Source organism: Barbus barbus, assembly GCF_936440315.1.
Source record: "Barbus barbus genome assembly, chromosome: 18".
Taxonomy (NCBI): Eukaryota; Metazoa; Chordata; class Actinopteri; order Cypriniformes; family Cyprinidae; genus Barbus; species Barbus barbus.
The window spans coordinates 28,711,053-28,717,783 of NC_136746.1; positions in this window are offsets into that span (position 1 = coordinate 28,711,053).

A 6,731-nucleotide genomic window follows, 5' to 3' on the forward strand; every position below is an offset into this window, starting at 1 on the left:
ACATCTTCAGTCTGCTGAGCATATGAATCAATAATCAACATTTGCATGCGTGATACATTGTTTCCTGCCAGTTCTGCATGTGCAGCATTAAAAAGTCTGTGTGAAACAGAGTTTACTGCTTTGATGCGCTTCCATGCGGAGGAAAATCACTTTACATCTGCAAGTTCTCCTAGTTGTTGCTCACTGTAAGTGATGAAACTCACAAGCCTCAATTCATAGAAATTGCATGAAGCCAATCAGATCAGAATCTGGCAAAAGAGTCCGTTTTTGTGGGTAATTTGCATCAGGGCTCATATTAGAGGGTGGTTCTTCTCTCTTGGTAGGAGGTTGTGGTTGTATGCATGTGTGCTGAAGCTAAACCCGAGCTTCTGTGTGTTTTGTCTTCATTATCTGTGCTGATGGCCTCTGCTGCTTCTCTGGAGCTTTTTGGGACGGTTTCAGGCAAATCCGGGCTGGCAGACCGGCTGGGCTTTACACAGCATGGCCGCAGAAGCAGACACGAGGTGGATCTCTGAGAGTCTCGCTTAATGGAGATGTTTAATCTGCGTCTAGTGTCTCTGCCAGTGCGGCAGATGGGATCTCCAACTGCTGGGGGTCATTTTACTGGGTGGGTTTGGAGCCGCAGGAGTTTAAACAATGACTAAAGTGGCAGAGTTGAGGCTTTGGTGTCCAGATTTGGTTTATGATCTCCAGAATCGCCATGTTTCTTGATTGATCTATTGCATGCCGTCCAAATGATGGTTTATGGAAGTATAATCTTCCGTTCTGTTTTACATTACTGGTGTTTTCTGTAGGAAACCTCAATTTATAAGCCATATCTGGGGATGTCCTCAATGATTGCAAGCACCACAGGATGGGAAAATAGCAAAAAGTCCTCTTTAAAATGTCACATTTTTTCTCCAGCAGCACTGAAAAATATGAAATTGGTAACATCTGAGTTAACTGATTTTATTCAAGTCAAAATCATGATTAAACATCACTGAATGAACCAAACTGCATGAATTTATACAAACAAATCTTATTTTTGATTGAATAAGGTGCTCTTTATTAATTCATTATTGGTTAAATAGCTGTTTAAGTCATCAATTTAAAGTCTTTTTCCCCAGCAAATCTATTTTTCTTTCGCTTTAGGAATTTTAGGAGAAATGTCTGAGAAACACTGAAACAAATAAAAATAAATAAAATTCACACAAATTGCTAGTAAATTTGACAATTACAAAGAAATATGTAACAATGAATTACATGTGAAATGTTAAAGTAGCAAGCCAAAAAAAATTATTAAAATGAAAATATTTACTTGTAAAAACATCAGTAGACTTTTTACTTTGTTTTAGTTTTTTTGCAGTGCAGTGTTATAGTATCATTAAGATAATATATTTCTATAATATTATTTATTTTCGTAATATTTTTAATTATTATTTTACTAATATTTTTATATTTTCTGTTTATTTCATTTTTAAATTTTTATTTTTTATTATTTTTCTGTATATATTTTGTCAATATATTTTTAAATAATCGGTTACATTTCTTTTTTTAAAGGTGAGAGAAGGTGATAACCAAATGAAACATTAATTCTCCAATAGCACTAAGCAAAGCCCTGCAAAATCTCAATATGAACTCGAATTCTTCCAAAATCACATGATTTGAGATGCTTGCATTCATTTTGTAGCTCTATTTTAAAAATTTCCAATGAAATTAAAGTTGATAAGTTGAAAGGAGAGTTAAGTTTCCTGAGAAATAAATAATAAAATCATTAAAGATTTGGCTTCATTTAAAAGCGTTTTGGGAATGTGCATGACTCTGTGCCGTCTTTCTTAGGGAAGAGCTGCTGTTTCTGCAGGAAGCATCATGTGTGGTCTGCTGTCTCTGTGTTTTGGGAACTGATGCTTTCTCAGCAGTGCTCGGCTCCATTAGCTCTCCTCCCGCAGCTGTGAAGACGTCCTCATGTAGAAGATGTGGGTTGAGTCTGGCCTGTCTGCGCCCCAGTGAGTTCCTCACACACCTTGATGTGATTTCACTGACCAGAAGAACATTTAGGTGTTAATCGATTAGCGTCTTAAGGGTTAATGAATCTTAATTTACCTGTGATGACTGTCTAACTGTACACACTGCAAAAAGTGATGCTCTTCCTCTGTATTTTTGCCTGGTTGTCCAGTACAAATATCTTAACATTCTTAAAAGAAGAATTACTTCAAAAGAAATATTTAGTCATCAAAATGAAGTTTGGGCTTAACAATAATACCTGCCAATAGAGTAAGAAAATAACCGTAATTCAAAGGAAAAACTATAAAATTTTGACATTTTGACTTTACATTTATTTGTTCTTGTTTTAAGCCTAAACTCACTTAATTTTGATACATTTATCAGAAAATAAGACTTTATTTCATGTTTATTTTGCCTTCTAAGTAAATGTGTCTTGATTCAAGAATATTTAGATATTTGTACTAAAATGACACGAGATGGCTTCCTGTTTCTCAGAAATATAAATAGGAGGGAAAACAAAGCCCAAATTCCCTTAATCATCCATCACAATGAGAAAAACCAAAGAATATATTTCTGATGTGCAACAGACGATAATTGAGCTTCACAAATTAGTGAAAGGAGGCTCTTCTTAGTGAAAATTCCCATTTCCACCATCAGGGCAATAATTAAGAATTTACAATCAACAGAAAATGTTACGAAACTGCCTGGAAGTGTGTCTATATCGTCCTAATGCACGGTGAGGAGGAGAGTTTGAGTGGCTAAAGACTCCCAAAGGACCACAGCTGGAGAATTCGGAGAGTCTCGCGGTCAGAAAACCTTTTAAAAAATTGTCAAACAGCACCTACATCATTACATGTTGTTTGGGAGGGTTTCAAGAAAAATTCTTCAAATAGTACTGGCTTTTGTACTATTAGTGTTTGCTGCTAAAAATGAGCTTTTTAGCAGCAAACACTCAAGATGGGTTTGGTGAACACAGGGATAAAAGTAGCCCATGTGTACAATGAAATATATTGATTTATTTTTTGATGTTGTGGGCCTATATTTCTGCTGGAGGTCCTGGACATCTTGTTTAGACACATGGCATCATGGTTTCTATCAAATACCAACAGATAAAAAATCAATAAGTTACTGATTCTGTTAGAAATCTTATAATGGGCCGTGTTTGGATCTACCAACCGGACAATAATCCTGCTACACAAAGTATTTGTTACGAAATCTCATTTGCAGCATGTATCTACTGCCCACGATTAAATCTAAGACTTATTAAAGCCAATGAATTATTCTTTGGGTGAACTGTTCCTTGAGATTAAAACGTTGTTGAAGGAGGTCAAATCTCTGTACAGTACCTTCATGATTACATGAAGACTCTTAACCTTCATACCCAACATATTTGGCAGTGTTTTGTGTTTCATGCGGCGCTGAATCCTGCCAGGCGACTTATTAGTAAATTCTTGCCGTGTCTCAGCATCACATCATCTCTACAGCTCTAGATGATTACTCGCATTGGGCTTCCCTCCAAACGCTCAAATATCAGCGTGTCTGTAGGTAATTAATTCAGCTGTTTGGTGTGGTACTGTACCTCACGCTTCAGCTTCTTCCCGTCACACTGTGCCAAAGTAGATGAGCTTGTTACTGAATAATAGGAAACCGAGGTAACAGATATGATTGGTTTTAGCAGAGTCACTGTACAATGATTATTTATCTTTCAATCAAATCAACATGTTGATGAATGCCCGGTGAGCCGCCATACTGTCAGTAGAGTCTGATAAATGCATGACAAGCTAATAATGCAGTACTCTAAATGAATACAACTAATAGATAAAACAGTCAGAAGTCAAAATCAGTTTTGTTTGTTTTTTAATTAAAACAATGTTTTTTTTTAAATGCACTTTTTCAGTAAGCTTATTGCAATGCATCCTGTTTTGTTTTTTTTCTGAATTACAATACTTGCAAATGCAATGTTGTCTGATTTACTAACTATATCTCAGATGTTTCTTTCAAGATTCTTCTTTGTTAAACACAAATGTTTTAAAATCATGTATATTACACACTAATTCATTGGGGAATAGCAAATATAAATCATAATTTTATCAGTTTTAAAAGTATGTAAAAATTATATACATTTTTGCCATTATAAATGTACATTTATTGTGTATATACATATTTTTAAGTTATATTTATAATGTAAAAATTAAACATTTTTACAGATTTAAAAGTGATTATTACATTATTTTATAAGTTATTTATCCTTTCTATTAATTATTATAATAATTTCTATTAATAAATAATTTTACACACATAAGTTAGTATATTTATATCTATATGTGTAACAAATAATTTTGAGACCTATGTCTTTATCAAAAAGAAATGTCTGAGATGTTTCTCCTAAATTTTCTCTGTTTGAGACAAAATTGAGATCACTTCTTAAATTCTAGAGGAGACATATGACATTACTGGGAGAAACATCTGAGAAATAGGAGATTTGAGCAAAAGTCTCCATTGGCTTGAGGTTTCATTTTCTTCTAGGAGATTTTTCTCTGCTGTGGTTTTTCCTTGCCATTAACGGAGAATGTTACTATATTTCCTGTGCTGTTGTCTCAGTGGCCCTCGGCAAAAACACTGTAACTCAGTACCAGACTACAGTACAGCGGGTCACAGGTGAGACGAGAGCATCTCAACACAGAATGAGAATAAATAATCTGCACAGACAGTCGGAGGTGAAGATCCAGATCTGTCATGTTTAAAGAAATCACCTGTGCCATTTAGCAGCGCTGAAGAGCGACTGGACCAGAGGATTGTGGGAAGCATGGATATATTCAGTGATGCAGCAATACCTGTGTGAAAATGAATAAGACAAAACACGAGATTAAAGAAACAGATTTATAGATCAACCATAAGCAAAAACAAATCTCCAGTGCAGTTTGCCACATCGTTGAAAGCAACTATAAACAGTTTTATAAATACACACACACACATTCAATATAAAGCGTATGCTTCAAGTAACTATAAACATTTAATAAAGAGGGCATGAATCATAAGCCTATTTACTTTTAAAGACTTAAAATTACATATAAATTTAAATTATTTTTTATTTATTTAGTGTGTTGTGGGTGAGGGCTGTGTTGCCAGATCCAGTTATTATATGTGTTTGGTCTTGTCTTTTCTACTTAATTTGACAGTTTAGTAAGTTTATAACTCGTAAAGTTGCCGTTTAGGGTTAGCGATATCTTTATCTTATCTTATTTACAAAAGATTTGAACTATTTTTGGTTTATTTTCTTTTATTTTTTTTATTCGTTTTAATAGCAATATCTGGCAACACTCCAATTGTTGCCACTTAAACTGTCAGTAATCAAAAGAGCCCACTGACATGTTATTGTTGAAAGGATACCACATTCGGTAAGGCAAAGGCAAAAAACAAAAATCATGATATTATCTGTCAAAAACTTTATCAACGCTATCAAAACAGTAGTGCAGAGATCCATAGAACAAGAAGGTAACAGACTGAAATAAAATATGCAAACACTAACCATAAAGAAGTCTATACCATTTCCTTCCGTAGTCCTATAATATTTAAATTTTCACAAAGACATGCTAACAACACTCATAAGAGCACTAGACAAAGTTATCTATATAGCAATGGTTATTAATGAAAACTTAATAAACAACTAATAAAATTATACACCCCTACAGTGATGGTCCAATATGATATAATTTAACAATGCTCATTCCTCTAAAACAGAAAACATCTCTCACAAACATCTACATGTCTGTCTCTTTTAAAGTGTTTGAGTTTTGTATTAGTAAGGGTTATTATAACTTAACCCAACCCCAGACCTCATTCATTTTCAAACCCTGGCTACGGCCATGGATACACACACACTCACACAATATTCCTGCATTACACTAATTTTCCATTTTCCTGTAATTTTTAATGACTTACAGTTGTAAGATGTTTTTCCAGAATCAAAACATTTTAAGCAAACTTAACTAAATACTAGTGCTGCTAGTCTAGAATATGTTCTGGACCTACAGCAACTGTCGTCACTTGAGAGAAGCTATCCAATGATTAATACTAATAATTATTAAGGCATGTGGCAATCAGTCAGTTTTGCTGTGGAACAGCTTTTCTAATCGCTGCCTCCTCCAGAACGCTGAGATTGGGTTTATTTATTTACCTTCCTGCAGCTGTAGAATCGCCGGCTCGTACTGGAAGCTGACTGATTCATTAGCATTTCTGTTTGCTCGGCTGTTTTTGGATGGTCATTTATTTGTGTAAAGAGTAGGATGAGATGAGTTTCCTGTTAAAACAAAAGAAAACAAATGAGCTGTTTGCATTGGATCAAACAGCACACAATATTGTTAGCGGCGGAAGGGAGAGCAGGTCATTATGTGTTTGTTTGTCGCCTGGACATGTGGAAGTGTCTGGAAAACAGGCCTGATTCCACTCACTGAAAAAACATTCAATATAACAACATCAACATAACACAAATGTCTTACATACACTACAGTTCAAACGGTTTCTGAACAAATATGAAGCAGCACAACTGTTTTCAACATTGATAATATTCAGAAATGTTTCTTGAGCATCAAATATATTCTCGTTTGGCTCTCAACGAAGGCGGTCACATTTTTCTCTCCCTCTCCTCCCCTTACCTTCCCTTCCCTGCTTTGCTCTCTCGTCTCGTCTATTGTCTAATACCTGAGAGACTCTCTCTGTACTGCTCTCCAAACTGAAAAATCATGGAT